This window comes from Notamacropus eugenii, chromosome 7 (assembly GCF_028372415.1).
Source record: "Notamacropus eugenii isolate mMacEug1 chromosome 7, mMacEug1.pri_v2, whole genome shotgun sequence".
In the NCBI taxonomy this organism is placed as follows: domain Eukaryota; kingdom Metazoa; phylum Chordata; class Mammalia; order Diprotodontia; family Macropodidae; genus Notamacropus; species Notamacropus eugenii.
Window position 1 is genome coordinate 49,137,308 of NC_092878.1, and position 25,750 is coordinate 49,163,057.

The 25,750-nt window shown below is 38.8% G+C and overlaps 1 protein-coding gene and 2 long non-coding RNA genes across 8 annotated transcripts in view; 1 reads left to right on the forward strand and 2 right to left on the reverse strand.

Moving 5' to 3' along the window:
* The window catches only part of AKAP6 (A-kinase anchoring protein 6), a 673,781-nt gene that overhangs the window by 11,149 nt on the left and 636,882 nt on the right, over positions 1-25,750 (forward strand). The gene's annotated exons all lie outside the window — the stretch shown is intronic.
* LOC140514862 (uncharacterized) lies at positions 7,008-23,801 on the reverse strand. Of its 5 annotated transcripts, none has more exons than XR_011970755.1 (8): positions 23,590-23,801; positions 16,942-17,082; positions 16,260-16,335; positions 14,322-14,423; positions 7,930-8,101; positions 7,719-7,807; positions 7,473-7,623; positions 7,008-7,336 (listed from the first exon to the last, which is right to left on the reverse strand). It is a non-coding gene; the product is annotated as an uncharacterized lncRNA (long non-coding RNA). The 5 variants fall into 5 exon arrangements; XR_011970756.1 differs by lacking the exon at positions 7,930-8,101 and adding an exon at positions 12,876-13,037; XR_011970753.1 differs by lacking the exon at positions 7,930-8,101 and having other exon boundaries at positions 16,942-17,079; positions 23,590-23,793.
* Positions 8,110-12,869, reverse strand: LOC140514863 (uncharacterized). 2 transcript variants are annotated; one of them, XR_011970757.1, is made up of 3 exons: positions 11,983-12,869; positions 11,011-11,303; positions 8,110-10,671 (listed from the first exon to the last, which is right to left on the reverse strand). It is a non-coding gene; the product is annotated as an uncharacterized lncRNA (long non-coding RNA). The 2 variants fall into 2 exon arrangements; XR_011970758.1 differs by having other exon boundaries at positions 8,110-9,584; positions 10,546-10,671; positions 11,011-12,869.

Consider the following 25,750-nt stretch of genomic DNA (forward strand, 5'->3'; position numbering starts at 1 on the left):
CTCTTGGTTATTATATAACACTACATTGGGTAACTTCCAGGGTTGCCCACGGGTTTTGTTTTCCAGTTTTAAAAAACTCGATAGGTTTTATATACATACATACATATATATAAGAACATATATGTGTATACATATAGATGCATACATATATGCATACACTTACCTCTGATATAAGTTGACGTATTACATATTAACAAGGCATTTCCTTTTGCCTAAAAAGTTGGTTATGTTTTTACTTAGTGTAGGAGGTTGATCAAGAGAATCCTCTAATCAACTTGAGGAGTTTATGGGGTTTGGAATTTTATAATCTTCCCATGAAGGGCCTAGACACACTTATTGGCACAGTTAGCCAATGAGGTTCCCTGACGGTTCTGAGTCTCTCTGTAATAGCATCTCTGGCTCTTTGGAGGCATTCCTATTATTCTGCACCTTAATGCTATGTAACACCACTAGTCAAATATTAATATTGAAAATGTGAGACATTTGAGAGCAAGGACTTATTTTATGCCCGGCTCCCTTTTTTGTATCTTTAGAGCTTAGCGTGGTGCCTGCACATAGTAGGGCTCAGTAAGTGTTCCATTGCTTTCATGAAAAACTTTGGGTCAGTAAGGCAGCTTTGTAATTTCTCAAAATCGATGTAACTCTATCTTTTCCTTTGAAACAATGAACCTGGCCCAGAACTGAAATACATCATATTTGTGTGTACAATAACATACAATACAATACAATACAGCATGCAAATACAATAATACAATAATATTTGTGTAACTCTTTAAGGTTTGCAAAAGTGATTTATATATGTTATCTTACACAATCTTCACAACAATCCTTGGAGATAGGTTCTATTATTACTCCCATTTTACAAATGAGGAAACTGAGTCTGAGAGAAATTATAAGCCCAGAGCCTAGAATATTGGAATACAAGTTACATTAGTACAAAATTTTAGTATTACTTGATAAAGCAAAGAAAATATTAATGACATTGATCCAATATTTTAAAAAATCTCTCCAGATCCAGTAGCAATTCAAAGTTATGTTGCCATTCTCCAAACCGGTATCTCAACCCTCAAACTAAGTTCTGGTCATGGACCTCCTTCGTCTAGGGTAGCCCTTCTCAGAATATTTAAACACAGGATTATGAGGGAAACCAATTATATTGAAACAGCTATCACTTTTTTTTTAAGTTCAGACCTCAGTTTAAGAATTCCTACCTTAAAACAATCTTTCCAAAATGGGGATTTTAAAAAGTATATGGTCTATTTATTTTTTAGTTCTTATTCACTTTCACAAGAATTTGAATTCAAAATTTTCTCCCCATCTCACCACATCCCCCACCCCAGGACAGTATGCACCCCATCCACCCCTTCCCTCCAATCTGTCTTCCCTTCTATTACCTACCCTTCTTCCATCCGCCTTCCTCTCTATTTTCCTGTAGGGCAAAATAGATTTCTATACTCCATTACCTGTATAGCTTAATTTCCAGTTGCATGCTAAAACAATTTTTAACATTCATTCTTAAAGCTTTGAGTTACATATTCTCTCCTTCCCTCTCCACTTACCCTGATTGAGAAAACAAGCAATTCAGTATAGGTCAAGCATGTGCAACAATGCAAAGCACTTCCATAATAGTTATGTTGTAAAAGACTAACGACATTTCCCTCTGCCCTATTCTGCCCTTCATTTATTCCACTCTCTCCCTTGACCTGTCCTCCCACAATAGTGTTTGCTTCTGATTATCCTTTTCCCCAATTTGCTGGCCCTTCTATTATCTTCCCTCTCCTATCCCCTTCCCCCCCCTGTCTTCCTGCAGGATAAAATAGATTTCCATATTCAATTGAGTGTGTGTTATTCCCTCCCTAAGCCAAATCCCATGAGAGTAAGACTCTATTATTTCCTTTCATCTCCTCCCCTCTTCCCCTCCATTGTAAAAGCTCTTTCTTCCCTCTTTTATGTGAGATAATTTGCTACATTCTAGCCCTCCCTTTCTCTTACTCCTAGTACATTCCATTCAATGATAAATTTTATATTTTTAGGTATTCTCCCTCCATATTCAGCTCACTCTGTGCCCTCTGTCTATGTGTGTGTGTGTGTGTGTGTGTGTGTGTATACACACACTGATACACCCATGTACATATACATACCTATACATATATGATATACACATACATACATACCCATACACACCTACATAAATATATTCTCTCTAACTGCCCTAATAATGAAGATCTCATGAGTTACAAATAACATCTTTCCATGTAGGAATGTAAACAGTTCAACTTTAATGAGTTCCTTAAGGCTTCTCTTTCCTGTTTACCTTTTCATGTTACTCTTGATTCGTGTATTTGAAAGTCAAATTTTCTATTCAACTCTGGGCTTTTCAACAAGAATGCTTGGAAATCCTCTATTTCATTGAAATTCCATTTTTTCCCCCTGAAATGTTATACTCAGTTTTGCTGGGTAGGTGATTCTTGGTTTTAATCCTAGCTCCTTAACCCTAACCCTAAATGTGCTCTGGAACGTCATATTCCAAGCCCTTTGATCCCTTAGTGTAGAAGCTGCTAAATTCTGTGTTATCCTGATTGTATTTCCACCATACTTGAATTGTTTCTTTTTGGCTGCTTGTAATATTTTTTCCTTGACCTGGGAACTCTGGAATTTGGCTACAATATTCCTAGGAGTTTTCCTTTTGGGATCTCTTTCAGGAGGTGATGGGTGAATTCTTTCCATTTCTATTTTACACTCTGGTTCTAGAATATCAGGGCAGTTTTCTTTGATAATTTCTTGGAAGATGATGTTCAGGCTCTTTTTATTTTATGCTTATTTATTTTTAGTTTTCAACATTCATTTCCACAAAATTTTGAGTTCCAAATTTTCTCCCCATCTCTCCCCTCCCTCCACCCCCAAAATGGTGTGCATTCTGATTACCATTTCCCCCAATATGCCCTCCCTTCTATCATACCCCTCCCTTCCCTTATCCCCATCTTCTCTCTTTTCTTGTAGGGCAAGATAGATTTCCATACCCAATTGCCTATATTTCTTATTTCACAGTTGCATGCAACAACAATTCTCAACATTCATTCCTAAAAACTTTGAGTTCTAACTTCTCTCCCTTCCCCCTCCCCCCTCCATCCCCACTGAGAAGGCAAGCAATTCAATATAGGCTATACATGTGTAGTTTTGCAAAGGACTTCCATAATAGTCATGTTGTGTAAGACTATATTTCCCTCCATCCTATCCTGCCCCACGGATTCTCTCTTTTGACCTTATCCCTCCCCAAAAGTGTTTATTTCTAATTACTCCCTCCTCCTATTTTCCCTCCCTTCTATCATTGCCCCCATCCCACTTATTCCCTTCTCCCCTACTTTCCTGTAGTGTAAGATAGATTTTCATACCAAATTGAGTGTGCATTTTACTCCCTTCTTAAAGCAAATGTGATGAGAGGAAGCTTCACTTTTTTCCTCTTACCCCCTTTTCTCCTCCATTGAAAATGCTTTTTTCTTGACTCTTTCATGAAAGATAATTTGCTTCATTCTGTTTCTCCCTTTCTCCTCCCAACATAATCCTCTCTCAGCCCTTGATTTTGTTTTTTAGATATCATCCCTTCCTATTCAACTCACCCTGTGCTCTCTGTCTATATGTGTGTGTGTGTGTGTGTGTGTGTGTGTGTGTGTGTGTGTGTGTGTATGAGAGAGAGAGATCCCTCCAACTACCCAAACAGTGAGAAAAGTTTCAAGAGTTACAAATACTATCTTTCCATGTAGGAATGTAACAGTTCAACTTTAGTAAGTCCCTTATGATTTCTCTTTCCTGTTTACCTTTTTGTGCTTCTCTTCATTCTTGTGTTTGAAAGGCAAATTTTCTATTCAGCTCTGGTCTTTTCATCAAGAACACTTGAAAGTCCACTATTTCATTGAATGACTATTTTTTCCCCTGAAGTATTATACTCAGTTTTGCTGGGGAGGTGATTCTTGGTTTTAATTCTAGTTCCTTTGGCTTCTGGAATATCATATTCCAAGCCCTTTGATTTCTTAATGTAGAAGCTGTTAGATCTTGTGTTATCCTGATTGTATTTCCACAAAACTTGAATTGTTTCTTTGTAGCTGCTTGCAAAATTTTGTCCTTGACCTGGGAACTCTAGAATTGCAATATTCCTAGGAGTTTATCTTTTTGGATCTCTTTTAGGAGGTGATTGGTGGATTCTTTGAATATTTATTTTGCTCTCTGGTTCTAGAACATCAGGTCAGTTTTCCTTGATAATTTCATGAAAGATGATGTCTAAGCTCGTTTTTTGATCATGTCTTTCAGGTAGTCCCATAATTTTTAAGTTTTCTCTCCTGGATGTATTTTCCAGGTTAGTTGTTTTTCCAGTGAGATGTTTCACATTGTCTTCTATTTTTTCATTCTTTTGGTTTTGTTTTGTAATTTCTTGGTTTCTCATAAAGTCATTAGCCTCCATCTGTTCCATTCTAATTTTTAAAGAACTATTTTCTTCAATGAACTTTTGAACCTCCTTTTCCATTTGGCTGATTCTGCTTTTAAAAGCATTCTTCTCCTCATTGGCTTTTTGGAATTCTTTTGCCAGTTGTTAGTCTATTTTTAAAGGTGTTATTTTCTTCAATATTTTTTTGGGTCTCCTTTAGCAAGCTGTTGACTATTCATGATTTTCTTGCATCACTCTCATTTCTCTTCCCAATTTTTCCTCCATCTCTCTTACTTGATTTTCAAAATCCTTTTTGAGCTCTGCCAGGGCCTGAGCCCATTGCCTATTTATTTTGGATGTTTGGGAAGCAGAAGCCTTGACTTTTAGGGCTTCCTCTGATGTTATGCATTGTTCTTCCTCATCTGAAAGGGTGGAAGAAAATATCTGTTCACCAAGAAAATAGCCTTCAATAGTCTTACTTTTTTCCCCTTTTCTGGGCATTTTCCCAGACAGTTACTTGACTTTTGAGTCCTTTGTCAAGAGGAGGGTATACTCTGGGGACCTGTATGTTGTCAGTTCCTCCAAGGTGGCACAGTCAAGGGAGAGTAGCTTACTCCTCTCTTGGTCTGCGCACTTGTCTGTGAGTAACCACAAACATTCTTATCTGCCCAGGATCTGAAAGTCAGATTCTCTGTCCACAGTCACCACCAGCTCCACCTTGCCAGTGATCTTCCCCATCCCAGGACCACCACTGAGAACTGAGACTGAGATCAGCCACTCAATTCCCCCAGGGCCTTTGGGCCTGAGGGCTCCAAAAAGTGAATGCAGCTGCTACATGGCTGCTGCTGCCCTGGGGCCAGGGCCAGAGGATACTCCCCTCTCACTCAGTTGAGCTTTCTTACTGACCTTTGAAGCTGTCTTTGGTGTTTTTGGGTTGAGAAATCTGGGAACCACAGCTGATTTTGTGCCCTGAAGCCTGCTCTAGTCCTGTCTGTGCCATGCTGCAGAGCCAAGGCTGGGCTATACTCCACTCTGAACCCAGTGTGATAGACCTTTCCTGTTGGCCTTCCAGGCTGTCTTGGACTGGAAATCTCACTTTGTTGTTTTGTGGCTTCTGCTGCTCTAGAATTTGTTTAGAGTTATTTTATACAGGTATTTCATGGGCTATGGGGGGAGAGCTAGAATATGTCCATCTTTCTACTCTACCGTCTTGGCTCCTCACCCCCCCCATAGGGATTTTTTTTTTGGGTGTAATGCCTGTTTTTATTTCACCTATTTGTAGTTGATAAATTCCAAGAAATGTTAAAGCTACTATGTTTGGGGGATTATAGATGTATCATCCTAAAAGGACATTTAGAACCAGGATTTGAGGGTGGCTTCTAACCTAACTGGCTGAATTCTTGACATTGTAAGGCAAACACTTTTCTCATAAGGCAAGAACATTTTGGGGGAGGGTGGGGGAAACAAATAGAATAAGATTCATATAATTTGCTGGCCCTTTCCCATGCATTCTCTGTTTTAAAACTGAAAGGAATTTAAAACATAGGTGATTCAACAGCATATCTAAAAAAAAATGACTGACAATACTTCAGTATTGTTTTCTGAGCCCTGCATGCCATATTGTCATACTTTTTTTTTTCTAGGATCTCACACTAATGGAGAAATAAAGCAAAGAATTTTGGTAGGTATGAGAAACTCAGAAAGGATTCTCCATCTTGTTTTTACATATAAAAAAGGGCTTACTACTGCATAGGATTAAAGTAAATTTTGAAGAATGGTATGGAATTAGTCTCTTGTATGTGTATATATGTGTTAAAGGGGCAGGTGGAGCTGTATATGTTGGGTTTCAGATACAGGGATATTGTGAGAGGATCTTTCCAGAGAAGTGACTGAAGAATGCCAAAGGAAAAGGAATGGAGAGTAGAACATGAAAAGGGAAAGGATAGATGGATAGTTTGTATTATTTTTTAAAATTTGTAGCCCTCTTAAAAGATATGCTGATCTTGTTAGAACATAACCAAGGAAGCATGAATATTTTGTTTTTCCTTTGATGTTTTTTCCTTGCAGCCCATAAGCTAGCACCGGAGAGTTAGAATAACAAATGAAACCTTCAGATGACTCAGGATTTTATTTACTCTGAAATGTTTCCCTTAATCCACTCAAACAGTGCAGTCTCATCCTTATGATGAGGGGAATAAGATGTCATTTAGTTGGAATAGTATAATCAACCTATTCTTTAAAAATGGAAAGACATTCCAGCTGATAATGAATTATGGTCATTAGAGAAGCTTCAGACTGAATTCTAATTTTACCCTAGGGTCAATTTTGTGAATTTTTATAAAGAACAAGTGCTATTGGCAATACTATAGTATAAAAAACATCTGATATGTTCAGCTAGCACTATTAAATGCAGCCAAAGGTAAAAATAATATTTGATGGACACCTTTCTAAGACCTTAATGGTAAGAAAAAGAAGATCCTTACTACCCCCCATCCCATCCTACCCTACTCCATCTTTCTCCAGTGGTGACAGAGTATGTTTCTCAGAACTTCATTCAAAATGACCAAACTATGTAAGAACAACCCTATTTGAGATGGTGTGAGTTCTTTATTGTGTGTTTTGTGCTTGCATTACTCAAAGTATTCGTGTTGATTTCTTTTCATCTCTTAGTTTCTTGGTGTAGAAGCCTGTAGGGGGATATGCTGAAATATGATTTTCTGTTCTGCCCCTTTACTTTGAGTGTTGATAACAAAACACTTGAACAGATGTGAGAAGGAAAGAGTCAGGAGTATCTTGGGGATATGTCTTTTTAGTTTTTCAGATTTCATTTGGAGATATAGAGATGAAAAGATCTTGTGTTAATTACAGTAGCTTTGAAGGACATTTTTTTTTTTGCTGAAAATGTTGTATTTTAATCTGAAAGAGAAAAAAATCACTTTGTAAATTATTTAAATCAACAGAAAAGAGAAGGTTGTTGGGGGAATTTGAGAAATAGATAATAAATTTTCTTTTACTTTAAAATGATCATTTTCTAAAATTTTTAATCACCTACCTTCTACTTTCTCTTCCAGAGGAAGACCAGTAATTGCCTTTTCTTTTCAGATGTGAATGTGTTCACTGATTCCTTTTCATTCATTTCTTGAAGGTGACCACTTCCCAAATCAACGTTTTCACTTCCACCAACTTGACAGTATTTTGTCTGTCTAGACATAATGGTAGTATTTCTGAATTTTACTCTGGTGGACATCTGACATCAAAACAAATGAAAAGCAATCCAAACCAACTCAAGAAAGCTTACCTCAACTTCCTTGCTTGTATGGAGGGTATAACATTTATTCCATTTTTACTCAAAAAAAGTTTTCTTCTTGTCTTCTCAGGAACTATGGTCTGATGGGAAAAAAATGCTAACATTGGAGTCAAAGTAGACTTGAGTTTGAAGTGAGTACAAGGGAAAAAGCACTGACTTTTGAGTCCGAGAACCTGGGTTCAAATGTATGTTTGATACTTACTTTGACCTTGGGAAAGGCAACTTTACCTTCCCCCTTGGCATATTTCCTCATCTGTAAAATGAGTGGGTTCCACTAGATGGCCTCTGAGGTCCCTTTCCAGAGATCTTGACCTATGAATCCTTCTATGTCTTTTTTTGAACAAGTGACAATTTCTGAGCCTTATTTTCCTCATCTATAAAAGGGAGACAATACCAGTAGTTCCTACCCAGCCTCCCTCTACAGTGGGATAGTGAAAATCAAATGGGAATAATGTATGTGAAATACTTTGCCAACCTTAAAGCAATAGCTAGTTTTCTCATCTCCAATCCAGCTAAGTGATACAGTGGTGAGAGCCTCCAGTTAGTGGCAGCTAGGTTGCACAAGTAGATAGGGCTCTGAGCCTAAAGTCAGGAAGACAAGTTCAAATCCAACCTCAGACATACATATATGTGCAAATGTATGTATGTATGTGTAAATACATATATATATGTGAGTACACACACATACTAGCTGTGACTTTAAGCAAATTACTGTCTGCCTCAGTTTCCTCAACTGTCAAATGAGGACTATAATAGCACCTACCTCTTAAGGTTGTTGTGAGGATCAAATGAGATATTTGCAAAGCACTTAGCAGAGTACCTGTCACACAGTGGAAGTTCAATAAATGCTTATCTCCTTTTTCCTTTCCTTCCATCCTTGCCTCTTCCTTTTAAAAAAAATCATATCCTTTTCTCTTCCTGAAAGACATACACACCTACCTCTTTCCTGGAATATCTTTGGTTTGCATTTGTTTCACTTTTTTAGTCCAATCTCTAAATCTTGGAAGCTCTATATCTAAGACTCCTAGATGGTCTCATTATTTAAATTCCATCTTGTCCTCCTTATTGTGTCATATTCATCTCTCTTCCTTCTGAAAAACATTTCACCTACCTCTTTTTGGAATACTTTTGATCTCATTTGTCTCTCTCTCCAGTAGCAGAATAAATGTTTCCAATTCATCAATTAAAAGAGCTATTTATTCCTTAGACCTTTGGAAGGTATTGAATGCTCCTGAAAACTCTCACCCACCAGTTCTTCTTTGGGTGCTTTCATTATTTGAATCTACTCTTCCTGTTCTCTCTGTTAAGAATCCTCAAATTTGTACCTGTGCTCTTTCTTCTGAAGACCATGGTGTCTCCTTGACACAATTCTCTCCATTAGACCGATTGCCAAGTTGTCTCTCTGAAGTACAAAGCCACTTGGTACCTTTTTAGGTATGAGTGTTAGGATACAGAAGGTTACATACCTTGCCCTTTTGAAACACCACCTTTCATTAGGAAAGCATCAACCATAACTCATCCATATTCTCTTTGGACTTAAATCCATTTGGAATTTTGATTTAGCTGAATTAGACAACTCACCTTTCCACCATCTCTGAATTTCATTTTCTCTGAGATTGAATTTTCAGCCCCTCTGGGCCTTTATTTCCTACCTTTCATCACACTGAGAACTATTGTTATTGTGTCTACAAGATGGTCTTCTGTGTCAAATATGTGATTTCATGCTGAATATTTAACATCATCCCGAAATGTCAATTAAGAGCCTTTTGGAAGCACAAATATATTCCAGAAATATCTACTAGTGATTATATGGATTATGTTTGGGAACCGCTTGACTATGCAGAAACTTTCATCAGCCTGTAGGAACAGAAATTTTCATTAGGAGTGGTGTTTAAGTATTATTTGTGGTTAATAGACACACCCCTCTTTCTTCAGAGTCCTTTTCAATCTCCTGTTTTACTGGATTCATCCTTAAAACTCTACCTGCTTCTTGATTTCAAGAACTCCCTCACTGAAAGAATGACATATATTACATTCTCTCTCTTTTTTTGAAATATGACATATTCCTCCTCTTCCTGTCCTTCCTTACCTTACATGACAAAGCCCTGGATTATGTCCTCTCCATATACAAAGAAAAAAAAGTTTTAAGAGTCACCTCTTCTTCCAGAAATCTCTCTTTGAGTATGCCTCTCTCTGTCTTAATTTTCTTTTCTCTCCCCTTGGAGCTTGGACCTATTCCTTCTGGCTCTTTAGACAGAATCGATTCCGATTCCTCTTAGTTTATGAATAAATCCAGCTTTTGACTATGCTTACTACAGAATGGAGTTCACCTCTGTACCACCTGAGAAATTGAAAGTATTTTATCTCAGTGCATTTGTATTTAAGTTAGTTTTAAGGTGATAAACTCTGGGGACATTTCAAAATAGATCTTTAATGTAAAACTTACAACTTGTCTCTTCTGATTAGGTCTTGATCAGTAAACTTGACAAAAGTAAATCAAATTTCTTCTTTCCTTCTACTGAATTGTGGGAATTAGTTTCTACATCAGGGTATATCTGATGTCTCCTTTCCCAACCTATCCTTTAACTACCTTTCTAGACTTGGTGTTAACCTTGAGCCACTGTTCAATCCTAGTGAGGATGGGGTATAAGTTCTCAAGGTGTCTGTGGTCAGATGGATGGGATCATTTTGGAAAAAGGGACCAGGGTGGGAAATGCCTGGTCCTAATAGGGGAAGCCAGTACTTTTGGATACTGTTGTGCTTTGTGGTGGTCAGGGTTGGAACCTATAAGCCTGAAAAAGATCAGGCAGTCACCTACCTTGGGTAATTTGAGAGTTTGTTGGCTCCCAAATATATACTCCTTCACTGCCCTGACTCAGTGCCTGAAATTTACATAATTAAAGTCATCCCTTTAGTTAAAGTACTGTTTTCCAGAAGTCCGGACCTGTTAAAATATCCATGTTGACCAGAAGGTATGATACATATATATTTTTTGTTACCTATACTCTCCAGTACCTAATTCCTTAAGACTTTTTGTCAAATTAGTAGCTGTTCCCTATCAAGAGAACAAGTACCAGAGCAAAAGGGACGTAAACTGGTCTAGTTTGGGCAAGGGAGAAAGGAAATATCTTAAGAGAAAGAAGGAACCACAAGGGTGATCAGCTATCAAGTTTTGAGATTACACAATGGGAAGGATAGTTAATGAGCTAATGACCTAAACCCAAATAGAGATCTATCTCCAGGCTAGAACTATAGGTAGAAATGAACAAGATGAAAATCTTACGTGAATACTTCAAGCATCTGTGTTTCATGGCTGTGGGAATTCCTCCCAGTGATAGAAATGGCAACCCCTCTAGTAATTTAGTAGATGGTCTTGGAGTATTGCTTGTGGCCAAAAGTCATCTCCCTGCCTGCTAACTTAGTGACAGGCCTCTCTGAGTTTAGCTAGGCTGTTCCTTAGACAACAGATATATCATCAGGCCCACACTTCAAGACCTTTCCAACTTGGTAGGTGGAGGCAGACAGAGTTTATGCTCCATGGCTTAGCCGTCAAAAGCCTAGGGATTCACCTCCATTCTGTGATGAAGAAGGAGGACTTTAGTGGATGAAGAGAAAATATAATAAATTTAAATACAAATTTCTATATCAAAGTTAAGAAAAATTAGTTGTGCAGGTAAGACCAGGCTTTACAGTACTAGTAGTCTGTGTAAAAACTAAAATTACAAATCTTAGTTGATTACTTGAAATGAATCAATAATGTGATGTGGCTGCTGTGAAAGCTAATGGAAGTAATAAGCTATGTTTTTTCCCTCTTCCTAGTATTTCCTAGTAAACCTTAAGAGTGGATGTTGTTTTCAGAATATCTTTAGCTTTGACTGAGCCAGAAGGCTTGGAATCATCCCATACTAACAAATAAACAAGCATTTATTAAGCACAAATTGACTGCCCAAGTCTGAAGAAATACAATTACATGACTCTTCCCAGATTTTAAGGAAAGGCTGAATGAGCATGACCGCTTTCTAGTGATGCTGTTTTATGATGATCTTGCTTGGCTTGAACTAGAGGGCCTCTGAAGTCTCTTCCAATTCTGATATTCTGAGATTGTGTGAGATGCCCTCAGGGCTTAGTTAAGAGACATAGCTGATTCCCTCCCCAGAATGGGGGATGTCCCAGGAGGGTATACTGACATACTGAGGAAGAAAAATGCAAAGTAGGGACCCTAAACCACTGCAAAAGTGTTGCTTTGAAAACCTACCTGACAACTCCTTTGCCTCTTTTCATGCTGGACATGAGACAACACAATCGTAAGGAAGCATATCTCAGATATACCAGTAACGATCGCCTTGCCTCCTTTGTTTAAATGACACGACTGTATGCAGCCACAGTCTGGGTGGAATTAATGGCTGTCATACTTTATCATTGCAAATGGCTGTTTCTGCTCCCATCCCCCATGGCTCTTCTGAGTTTCCTAATAGCATTAACCAAAATGGAATGTTCAGATCAAGAGAGGTCAAGGACACAACACTGGACACCTGCATGGCAAGGATATGAGCTAGAAATACTGAAGGTAGGGATAGTATGAAGAAATGAGAGAACATAGAGCTCAAGACAAAATATTTTTACCTCATAACTGCAGACAATACACAGGATACCTTGCTAATATTGGTTAGAATTACCTGGAGCACTACGGTCACTTTTAGATGACAATATTTTAAAGGGGAACATTGTCAAACTAGAGTTGTCTAGAGCAAGGGTTCTTCTTAACTTGGGATCCACAGACTCCAGATTTCAGTGTCCTTGGATTGATTCCAAGTATCTTTGGATAGATTTCAGGGTTCCATGAACTTGAATGGGAAAAACAGATGATACCTTTATTCTCACTAACCTCTAACTGAAAATTAACATTTCCTTTAGTTATTTAAAAACATTATTCTGTGAAAGGGTACCATACATAAGCTTCACCAGACTGCCAAAGGGATTCATGACATACAGGTGAGGAATGCTTCATCTGAAGGGAAGTGATTAAGAGGGTGAAGGGAATGGACATGAGGAGAGGTTGAGGCAGCAGGACTGAGTCTGCAGAGGAGAAGAATTTAGGGGGTTATGGGGGGGAGTATTATCATTCCAGAGATGCTTGAGGGAGCTTACCTGGGAACCATCAGTAGGAATCACAAGGGGAATTGTTCAGTTGAGAATAATAACTGTCTAATGATCAAAATTTTCCCATCAGTGGAGCAGGATACCTCATCAGGTATTAAGCTGGAAGTGTTCAACAAAACCTGACTGTCAGTGATATCATAGAAAGGATTCCTGCATTGGGAAAGAGGCTGAACTCAGGTTCTTTTCAAATCTCAGATTTTATGAGGGCTCTGGACGTGTGGAGAATGGTAGAATTACGAGGAATGGGGATTGGAAGGGAAGGTAGCACAGACAACAAACATTTTTCCTCATCTAAGACAGAGGTGTCAAGTACTCCTAAGTAATGGAACAAGATTAAAATGTAACTGGGAAATATTTAATAAAATAAAACTACAGGACGACATACCAACATATGGTTTTCTAAGTCAACATGGAGCCAGCAGGGACCCTTCTGTGTGGTAGCTCTGTTTCCACTGGAGTTTGACTCCACTGATCTAAGATTCTTAGAATTGGTCACTTTTGCTAGTGATGACACTACTCTCTTTCGGGAATAGATCCACTTTCCTTTTAATCACAAACAGATTTTTTTCATGACCTCAACGTTATGTGAGATTCTTCTTGATTATCATTTAGGTATCAACAAGTTTTATTTTGTGGCTCTTTTACCCTGCCAATTCCCCGCCCCCTTTTTGTTTCATATGTTGTGCTTTCATCCAAGTTTTCTTGCGATCTTAATTATGGTAACCAATCTGTTAGTAAGAAGATAGTTTACTCACTTAAATAGAATTTTGATGATACTGATGATGCCCATTAATCACCTTTAATACTTGCCTTAATCTTAGATCCCTTTCTCAGGGAGTGGGTTTTTCTCTCTCAGCATCTAAACTCTTTGAAACATTAGAAAAAACAACTGTTTTCCTTTCTTTCTGTAAAGTGACAGATTCATTATTTAAGATCACGACTGAAATATGATTAAAATTCGTAAAAGTACTGTTTTCTTGATCCAACCCCCAAAGTCTGGTTTCCATCCCTCATGGCTTGATTTTGTCCCTTTACATTTTTCTTGGTATTTTTCATGAGCTATCCTTATATATAGACAAAGAAGGTGCCTATGGCATAATTTCTGAAGGATACAAGGAAGACTCTTCCCAGTTTCTGCAAAATATCCTTCTATACCCAGAGCTATTCATTTCATGGTCTTTCTGCCACACCTCCTTAAATACACAAATACTCCTAGAAGGAGTAATACATGAAGTTCACCAAATTGCTTTCTTCTGTGACAGAAGAGATTGAGAAATGAGAGTAATGTGTGTCTATGGGGAAGGCTATGCCTGTGCTTCATGTTAAAGGTTCTGAAGAGAGAGAAGAGGTGGGAGGCCAGGCACTGAAAATAAAATACCAACCTTGACTGTAGGAAGTCCTGGAGCAACTTTCCAATGAGATTTAAAGACTCACCTTCATAGTTTTTCTCATCTGATAAAGTAAACTGTCAGAAGTCCTGAATTCAGTCACAAATGTTCTTTCCCCTTAATATCTGGACAGTTCAAGCTTCTTTTCCTTTGAAAAGAAATTAAAACAAAATACTTGTACTTGTACTTAAGTCTGCCTTCCTTTATGACAAAGTCCCTGCTACATTTGTGGTGTCACAACCGGTGACATACCTTGATAACAGTCCAGCAATAACTTTTGGTGCTCTGGGGTGGGTAGTGGGCTTTCTTTACTGGTGTTTAATATGTCCCTCCCCAATTCATTTTGAATCTCTCATGGATGATATTTAAGTCCTCTTGTCTCCTTTCCTACATGTTAGGGTCCTGACCAATCTAAGCATTAGAATTTAAAAAATTGCTTCAATTAGGGACCATTAATATAGCAATGGGTTTGGCTATTTGATGATCTGAGGGGAATGGGAAATTTTGCAAAAATTCTAGAAAACCAGGAATTAATTCACCCTGGAACAAATGGTTAATATTCCTATTAAGATCTCTAAGTGGAAAAAAAAAAAGACGTGTGTGTGTGCGTGAGAGAGAGAGAGAGAGAGAGAGAGCTCTAAGTTCACACACTTTCTACCATAAATCTCTGTCCAGGGTATGTAGGAAAGAAGGGCAATTTTAGTACATAGGATGGTAAAATATTGGAAGGAGGAAGGCAACTGGTCTCAGAGGACCTGAGTTCAAATCCCACCTCTGATACAATTTATGTGACCCTGGAAAGTACCTTAACACCAACATCTTTGGTTGTTTCTGAGGTCTAGACAGAACCTCAGATCTGCTTCTAGATCTATGACAGCATGAAGGAGTCAGACAAGACGCCTCTAAGGTTCCCTCTAGAATTCATGTATATTTCTATGAACTATTCCATCTGCCCCAACAGCCCTAGCTAGTAATGATTCTATTTTAGTGCTAATCACTAGATTAAAAATTTGCATTGGGGAGATGTCTTGGAGATTATTTAGCCTTATTTTACAGATGAGGAAATTGAGGCTCAGAGAAGAGATTTTTACCAAGTTACATGGACAGATTGATTACTCATAAGAGCTAGTGTTTGAACCCTGGTCCACTGGTTATAAATAAAATGACAACTCTTTCTATTGTGCTATATATACATACACATACACATACATGCGTGTGGATATGGAGATATACACACATTTGCATATGAAAGACTGGACTCATAATTTTATTGATTTAGAGAACTCCCCATTTCCTCAACAGAGGAGACTTTAAGGAATAATATTATCTTTTATCAGGACTGGGATACAAAGGGAAAATGATTCATTTCTGAGGAACCCAAGCTGAGATTTTTTTTTGGCAAGATAACAATGGAATATACTCTGTGAAAAGTGGTCTAGTTAAAAATCTGAAGGTTCTCATAATCTCTTTCCTTTCCCTAAACATAGAAGGAACCTTAAGCATCAACTTTCTCAACTTATGGATGAGAAAACGGAGGTCCAAAGAAATGCAAGGTTTTTGTCCAGGATAGCAGGACAAATTAGTAGCAGGGCAGTGACTAGAAACTTAAACAATCTCCTCTCAGTAAATTCTTGGCTATTAGAGAAAAGTTAATAATAGGTAACACACCACATCTGAGGTGTGTTTTGAAGTAAGTTTTTTTAAATTATGTAGTTTCCAAATGATTAAAAGCCACCCAAGTGTTCTACTTGAGATCCAAAAGATGAATTCTGCTTACGTTTTGAGAAGTGTCTAATTTTTAAATTGCCTTTTACTACTCTTTTTAACTTTGTTTTATCCCCAAATTTGAATCTCTGCAGATAAGCTTAAGTTTGAGTAGCACGAATAGCCAGAATAATCAAATATTTCTTTTGGATGATCAGAAAATTTTTTTATTTGGCTAATAATGCATCATTACTATATTATTATATCTCCAAAAACAAACCTTTGTTAACAAAGTATATTGTCTTCTCTCTTCCTCATTTTGTTCCTCTGACTCTAAGTACCAGCAACCTCTTCCTCTGCCCTCCGAAGAATGAGATGGATTAGAGTGAGTGCAATGCTTTGTGTTCTCGCCATGGTGATACTTGCCCTTATGACATCAGAAGTCAGCCTGCATCATCAACTATCTCTCTATTGGTTATTTCCAATTGGATTTCCCATAGGCAACTCAACCTCAATATATCCAAAAACAGTACTCATTATCTTCTCTCTTCCCCTCCCCTCCAATCCATTGCCCTTGAAACTTCTGTACTATTGTCAAGGCTGCTACTGTTCTCGCCTCCTATCCCATCGCTACCACCATGGTTCAGTCCCTCATCATCTCTCACCTGGACTATTGTAATAGTTTTCTAATTTGTTTCTCTGCCTTAGTATTTCCCCACTTCATTCCATCAGTTCATCCTCCATATAGTTTGCCTATGTAATTATCTTACCATATCACATCGTCCTCCTCTTCTGTCCCCGAATGAGTAAAATCCTTCTTTTCCCTCTTCCAGGATCAAATACAAGCTCTTTTGTTTAGCATTCAAGTTTCTTCACAGTTTGATCCTGTTCTATTTTCCTAGTCTGATTAAACTTTACTCCCCTCTATATGTTCTATAGTCCAGCCAATCTGATTTACTTACTGTTTCTCAAACAAGACCCTCTAGGGATTTCTCATCTATGCTTTCGTGCTAGCCATCTTCCATGCTGGGAATGCTCTTCCTCCTCATCTCTGTGTCTTAGAATTCATGACTCCATTCAAGATTTAATTCAAATGCTACCTGCTGGAGATGTGAAATTTAGACTTGATTTTGATTGATTATTGATTAATTAATGGTTAAGAGGTCTAGTTAATCACTGGAACTGGATCAGATTTGGATTTAGTTGTATATGCCTCAATAGCAGAGTTGTAAGAGTTTAGGTTCCTTAATTTTAGCTTTTCAGTGTGATTCTTTTTTGTGAGAGAGATAAGGAAGATGAGTGGAAGGTGAACCAGTCTGGTCAGGAGATGTTTTTCCTAACACTGTGTCTCTCTGGTGTGCAATATTATCTAGAATTGGACTTTATGGAGAATGTTGACTGTGTTTTCCCTATTGCTCTGGATTCTGGAGAACCCCTCTTGCAAGTCAACATGATTAAACAAAATATATAATATCCCACCCTTTGCTTTTCTTACAGACCAAGCACAGTCTCAGTTTACTTGGTATCACTGGACCTTATGTAACCATCTGGATAAAAAGCTGATCTGTCAGATGGGTCTTTGGCTACTGAGGGTCCATTGACCTCCTTTACCGGCAATTGCTAGACTTGCTTATAAGTCACTTAACATTTTATGTTGTTGAGTTTCTCTCTAAAACTGTAGCTTGCAGAAAAGGTACTGATCTGAGCCAGTGAAAAGCTTTCATTGCCTTAGCCCAGTGTCTGACTGGCACATTAATAATGCCTATTGACCGCCTGACTGATTTCTAGTATCCCAGAGGAGCGAAATCATAAATCCTGTCCTGTGAGGCAGCTAGATGGCCTAGTGTACAGAACTCTGGACCCAGACTGAAGACTGCCTTAGACACTGACTAGCTGTGTGCTATTGGGCAAGTCTCTTCGCCTCTCTCCCCTTTATTTTCCCCATGTGTAATATGGGGATAATGAGTGGCAGCATCTACCTCACAAGGTGATTGTGAGCTTTTATGTTTTAAAGCAAATGAGATAATATATGTATTTTGTAAATCTTAAGACGCTATAAATTTCAGTTATTCACACATGCTTGCACACGGATGTTTGTATAAAGGCTTACACTTTGAGTTTGTTTCAAGTTTGTTTCATCTACCCTGAACTATGCTGGTAACTTGTATGTGTGGGAAAACTCCTCTAACACTGTCCTCCATAGCCTGCACTTAGGAGTTGCCTTTTGGGGAGAGGAGATGTCTTGAAGAGTCAACCTTTGTAAGTGTTGCAGCTGTGGCCTCATAAGGGAGACAGGGACTGACTGATCCAATTTGGTCCCTCCTCTCCCTTCCACTCCACCCTGCCCCCCCCCCCCCCCACCCCATGCAGCTCAAGCTTAGAATGTGGGCACCTACTGCCTTAAACCTGAACAGAAGAAAAGTGAAGGCAGACAGCTAGGACACAGTAATGTCTCAGGACTGCCATCATCCTCTATCAGCAACATAGTCTTCCTGGCATTTTAAACTTTCCTCAGAGTTATATTTCTGTATAAAGGGATAGCACTTTTATAAAAAAAAGGAGATAAAAAATTACTGGTATGTGACTCATTTATGGAACAGAAATGAAAAAGAAACACCAGATTTTTTTTTTAACAGCATATGCCTTTTTCTTCCAGAAGTTCATTTCATTTTTTCCCTTTCATCCCTAATTACTGCTCTATCATGACATGTGCCATCACTTTCTATTTCTTGCTTGAATTTTGGAAGCACCTACATTTACTCAGCTAGGCAACTTAATATCTTTAACTCATGATAACTTACCATGGGACTTGATTTTTGGCATATTAATAATGAATGTAAAATCTAGAAAGCTTTTCTAGAAAGACAGAATCTTAGAGGTGGAGAAGGGTCACTGCTAGTTTCTCTACACCTCTAAACCTATAGAGCTGGCTTTATTTTACTTCTACCTCTTGGACATTACCAAAACAAGTCGCAAGCTCTGAATAAAGATAATAGACTTGAAATCTTAAGTAATTTTCCACTTCGGTATGACTTTTGACCTAATTAGTTTTGCTCTAACCAAAAGGTTGAGCCTGATTAAAAATGGAAACTCAGATGAGGGAAAATCACCAAAGAGCATGCCTCCCAGAAGAGTCATTCTTTTCTGGCTCTTCCAGCTCATTAGCTAAGATGGAGTTAGAAGAGCCAAGCCATTCTCACATCTGCTGCCTTCTCCAGTGTCTCCTTTCTGAAGTAAAACTGTGATGTAAATGGCACGTGTCATGTGGCAGTCCAGGGAAACTGGGTCTGCTGGCTTGGCCTCTCCCTTCCTTTCCCTTTCCAATCCTTTATGCAAGAGGATAAATCATAAGGAAACATGGAGATTCTCAGGGCATTGATACATCTGGGGAAAAGGGTACTAGGATGAACAAGGTCCTAGGGCCTTACTATCTCTGACTAGCTCTGAAAGGCTTTGAGTTTATTTCTGTCGAGTTTAGCTTACAAACCAAACTTGTTTACTCTTTGCCACTGAATAAGGTTGTGGAGAAATCCCAGCATCCTTTTTGTTTGAAGGTCCCAAAGGTCTTGAATAACATTCTGAGAGCTGCCTGGCAGCTTCTAGGTTGAACTGTTTAACTGACGGTAAATAAATGTCACTATCTCCTTTAGCCACATATACCCCTCCCTGCCTTTGTTTAGAGAGTGATCCAAGCCCCCATCAAGCAAGCATCACCAATAGTCATTTATTGTTTGTTAGCCCATGTGCCAGACAGTTTGGGATCCACGGATGAAGCTGGTACAGTCCCTGCCTTTGAGGAGTTTATATTCCACTCACATTCCCAGCCATGCCTCAGGAGTGTTCTCTTTTTAGAACGGAACTCTCCTGTGGAATATTTCTGTGAATCCAATCCTTCATTTCCTTCTGTCTCCCTGTCCCCCCTCTTTATTTCTCTCTTCCCTGCTATCTCTTTCTCTTCCTTCTCTTTCTATATCTCGTTCTCTCTTCCTTCCTCTCCTCTTTTTCCTTTCCTTTCCTTTCCTTTCCTTTCCTTTCCTTTCCTTTCCTTTCCTTTCCTTTCCTTTCCTTTCCTTTCCTTTCCTTTCCTTTCCCTTCTTCCTTCCTTCCTTCCTTCCTTCCTTCCTTCCTTCCTTCCTTCCTTCCTTCCTTCCTTCCTTCCTTCCTTCCTTTCTTCCTTCCTTCCTTCCTTCCTTCCTTCCTTCCTTCCTTCCTTCCTTCCTTCCTTCCTTCCTTCCTTCCTTCCTTCCTTCCTTCCTTCTTCTTCCTCCTTCCTTCTTCCATTTCACCCAGGCTAGAATGCAAGGGCTACTCATTGCTCTATTTCACTGTGAATCAGCATGGAAATTTTGACTTCCTGCCTGAGCTGCTTCATCCTTCCTTAGATAACCTAGTATGTAGCCTCCTGCTCCTCAGAGACTCATCATACTGACCCGATCATTTTCTGGATGCTAAATCAATATGACCCCCTGCAGCCCAGAACTCCAGATCAAGAGATCCAGCCTTAGCTTCTCTAGTTGTTGGAATTTACAGGTGTGCACTACCACACCAGGTTCAGTGGGTTTTTCTGTTACACTAGAATGTAATATAAAATGTAACGTATTTTCCATTACAGTAGACAATAGCCTGCTGGTAGGTCTGTGTGGATCAAATCTCTTCTCCCTCTAATTCATTCTTTATTCAGCCACTAAGGTGATTTTAAACCACAGGTCCAACTCTGTCACCTTCCTCCTACTCAGTAAACTCCAGTGGCTTCCTATTGCCTGCAGGAGCACATACAAAGTGTTCTGTGTGGTATTCCAAACCCTTCATAACCTAGCCCCCTTCTGTCTTTCTAGTCTTATACCTTACTGCCTAACACATACTGTTCAGTTCAGTGACACTGGCTTCCTGGTTAATCCATAAACAAGACACTCCCATCTCTTGGCTCTGAATGTTTTCTCTGGCAGACCCCCATCTATGGAATGCTTTCCCTCCTCCACTGTGACTATCAACCTCCCAGGTTTCCTTTAAGTCGCAACTAAAACCCTAGCTTCAGTAGGAAGCCTTCTCTAACGTCTTTCAATTCCAATACCATATATATATATATATATATATACACATACATACATATATACACATACATACCTATATATGTATATATATATGTGTGTGTACACACACACACACACACACACACACACACACACACATATACGTATATTGGTTTGTATGTTGTTCCCCCATTAAATTGTAAGGTCCTTGAAGGCAGGAGCTGTCTTTTGCCTCTTTTTATATCCCCAGTGTTTAAGCACAGTGTTTGATACATAGTAGGCACTTAATAAAAGTTTATTGAATAAATAAACCCTTTACTGCCTCTCCCTTGTAAAATTAGGGAATGGGCCTTGATCAAGCAATCAACAGATTAGTTACTATGTTCCAGGTGCTGTGTGAAATTCTGGCAATTTGAAGACAAAAGGGAAACCATTCCTGCCTTAGAGAAGCTTAGATTCTTTCAGCTCTGATTTTCTATGAGTCTACAGTAGCATAGAGGAGAGGTATGGAAAGGAATAATAGGAGAAGGCAACTTGTTGTTTGTTACTGTTTTTTGTTTTTATAAAGGACATGCAACTTGAAATATCTCCTGTCATTTCAACTTTGGCTTAGTTGAGTCATAGTCGAGACACATAATGTCTGATCTTTTTTCCTAGCTGTCAAATAAACTTTGCTGGGAAAAGTGATGTTGAGAGGGATGACAAAATATTTCTATTTCACGTGTAAAATCCTTTCTGCTCTGCTCTCCTCCCCCTCCAATTTGTCCCTCACAGCTCACAGGTTAGGTTCCTGGAGGGGTGGGTGGGACAACAACCTTCCAAAGTACTCTGCGGGTCCATGCTCTTAAAATTGTAGTTCACAATTCCCCATGTGTCGTCATTATTCAGGCCTGTCCAGCTCTTGGTGACCCCATTTGAGATTTTCTTGGCAAAGATACTGGAGTGATTTGCCATTTCCTTCTCCAGCTCATTTTACAGATGAGGAAACTGAGGCAAAAAAAGGTTAAGTGACTCTTTACCCAGGGTCATACAGTTAGTAAGGGTCTTGAGGACAAATTTGAACTCAGGTCTTCCTCACTCCAGGTCTATCTGCTGTGTCACCTAGCCTCTCAAGCCAGTAGACACAATTGACTCAAAGCACATGGTAGAAAATAGCAGTTACTTAATATTCTTCTCATTAATCTAGCCTAAGTTAGCCTAACCTAACCCCTTAATAAAAGGATTTATTCTGTAAAACTTGGACTTGGTCAAAAGGCTGTACCCAAGGACCTAGAAGGTCTGCAGGTTCCCTATCCCTGATAGAGTTTACTGTCCCCTAACTCACACATTTGCGGGAAAAGTGCATATGTGAATATAGAATACAATGGTAATGAGATAGATGTCAGGAACATAGGTGACCAGGCCGACTTATACTTTGGTACTCCAGGTCCCTAAAGTTCTTTGCCTTCTGATGGTGTACTCATTCTCCCCTCACCCCAGTATCTTCTTGGTAAGTGCTCTGCCAAACTCTCTAAAGACCCCACTATTCTACTGCTCAGGATTAGTTTTCTTTTGAATTCATATTCAGTAATCTACTTTACTAACTAGAGGTCTAATTTTCTTCTCCCCCCCAAGAAGAGGTTATATTTTTAGAACTAGAAGGCATCTTAGAAATACATTGTCTAATCCCACTATTTTACAGATGAAACTGAGCCCCAAAGTTAGGTGACTTGCCCAAATAGATTGTTGGTGGTGAATCCTTTTAATCATAAGAAACCTCATTTTGGGGTTTTCTTGGCAAAGATACTGAAGTGTTTTGTCATTTCCTTCTCCAGCTCATTTTACATATGAAGAAACTGAGGCAACAGGGTTAAATGACTTGCCAAGGATTACACAGCTAGTAAGAGTCTGAGACCAGATTTTAACTTGGGTCTTCCTGACTCCATGCCTGGTACTCTATCCACTGGGCCACCTAGCTGCCCAAATAATACATTGGTAATAATAAGCAGCAGACCTGGAATTTGAACCCAGGTCTTTTTACTTCTAGTCCAGAGCTTTTTTCTTAGAATCACTTTCCCAGATTAAAAATATTTTATGCAACAATCAGCGGAGTTTCTGATATTTTCAACTCAAAGGCTGAGTTTTTTTTTCATCAGGTGTAACACTGTCTTCAATATCTGGAAACGTGAATGACATTTCATGGAATATATTTTGAAGAGGTGATGTTATAAGCATATCCATTGTTTTCAACTATGCTTAGGTCAACAGTATTAACATACCCTACAAAGCAGTATCTTCTGCACCATTGGTAGTTCTACAGTGCTGAACTTTAATCTGAAGCATTGATCACACTCTCACAGGGTGTATGAGGTCAAAAGGACAGTGAGTTAATGGTACGAGCCCTGCCTACTGATGCTGGAATCACCAACCTTTTAACTTCATCATCTCCTTGCCTCACCTTTTGCATAACTCTAGGAAATGTAGTTACACCTACTTTTTTTTTTAATTGCCTGAACCTGTGTTTAGGAAAGGAATGATGACCCTGTGTGAGATTCTTGCTTGCTCCCAGAAAGCTTTTGTCTCATGCCCTGTTACTCATACCTGCTCAGGCCAGCTTTCCCAGTCGTCTCCAAGGCTTAGAACTTCTTGTTTCTGAAGGAAAGGCAGTCTTTTCCTCTCCCTAGTCTACTTCTCCACTTTCTCCTCTTGAAGTTGTTCTGGGGCAAAACTGGCCTCAGTGGGGTCCTGGAGAAGTGGAGAGAAAGAATGAGAGGGGCCATAGGAACAAGAGAGGTGGTTGCCTCAGTTTGTGTAAGACAAGTCACAGGTAGATAGAGTTTTGAGGTACACGTCTAGGTGTTCTTAACATCTTTTATGTCACAATCCAAGACAATTCCAAAGGATTCAGGATGAAAAATGCTATCCATATTGGGAGAAGGAAGTGATGGAGTCTGAATACAGATTGAATCACACTATTTTCACTCTTTTTTTTTCATTTTCTTTTCTTTTGGTCTGTTTCTTCTACAACATGATTAGTATGGAAATATATCTTACACGATTGCATATATATATATATATATATAAAATCTGTATCAAATTACTCTCTTAGGGAGAGGGAAGATGAGCGAGGAAAAAATGTTGAATTCAAAATTAAAAAAATGAATGCTAAAAATTATTTTTACATGTAAATGGGGAAAAATAAAATATTATTTTAAAAAACATATTTTGTGTCATAATATTGGCAGTCTTGTGAAGTCTATGGACCTCTTCTCCAAATAATGTTTTTAATTGCATAAAAAATACACAGGATTACAAATGAAACCAATTATATTGAAATATAATATATATTTAAAACACATTCATGGAAACCAGAGTAAGAACCAGGCCAAAATAATCCATTCAACTGAAACATTTATTCTGGCTTTTGATGGACTACACATTTGCCTGTCAATCCATTAGGTGAATTTCTGAAGGGAAGAGAAGCCATGTAAAATTGGCACCATTTTCATGTCCCCCCAAGAATTAGCTTAAGACCAGATGCTTGGTGGAGGTTTGACAGATGCTCAGTGGAGGGAGCCTCTAGGGGCAATGGGAATCACCCTGGTGATTATGCAGTTCATTTCAGCAGTCTGGCCTTGAAAGATGTAGCCACCAACATGTTGTAGATTACACCCCTCTAAGTATAAGTGTTATAGAAATAGGTCATTGCCACAACCCAACAGCTGTCCCAGGAAAGATGCTGCCATATGGGACAGCGTGATTTGGCAAAGAAGTAGGGTCCCTAGTCCCTCTGGCTAGTAGAAATCCCATCCATCTGAGTGGGTTTTGGTGGTGGGAGAAACCTGATTTTGCGTGTGAAAGGCAGCATAGCATAGCATAATCACCCTCTGCCATGGATCCCCTATGGCTTCTTCAGAGATACATACTCTACACCATTTTTCTGACTTCTATTTGGTTTTTTAAAGGCCTTCATTAACCTGGCTCCTTGCTACCTTTCCTGTGTTCTTATACCTTACTCTCTTCCATATTTTCTGTAATCCAGGGACAGAGACCTCCTTGCTACTTCTCCCTCTTCATCTCCTTACTCCTTACCTTTCCACTGACTGTCCCATGTGCCTAGAATTTTCCCTCTCCTCATCTCTGCCTCCTAGCTTCTTTCAAGTTTTGGTTAAACTCCCACCTTCTACATGAAGTCTTTCCCAATAGTCCTTTAATTCTAGTGCCTTCACTCCAAGATTAGCTCCAAGTTGTCCTATATATCTTGTTTGTACACAGTTGTTTGCATGTTAGGTCTCTCCATTAGACTGTATGCCCCTTCAGAACAGGGACTATTTTAGCTTTTTTTAATGTCTCCAATTCTTTAGTACAGTGCCTGGCACATAGCAGATGATTAATAAAAGCTTGTCAACTCACTTACTCCAGTGTGATGCAAAGAAATCTCTTTTTCCAGTGTTGTTATGTGGGAGAGATGAGGTTGTTCTAATCTAAATAATAATGAAAGGATGAAAGCAATTAGCTTTAAATACAACCTATCAAATATTTAATATATAACATATACGGAGGAACCAGGGTTTTCTGGAAGTAGCACTATGGAGAATCTGTACGTACAGATTCAAGGATAAATACCCATAACATGGCAGACTGGTCCTACGCAAACATCTGAAACACTTCAAGTCAACATGATAGACATGATGGTTAATGCATGCTATCAGACTGGGGCTCTGGAGACCTTCAACCCAGCACAGGTTCTTCCACGCCTCAC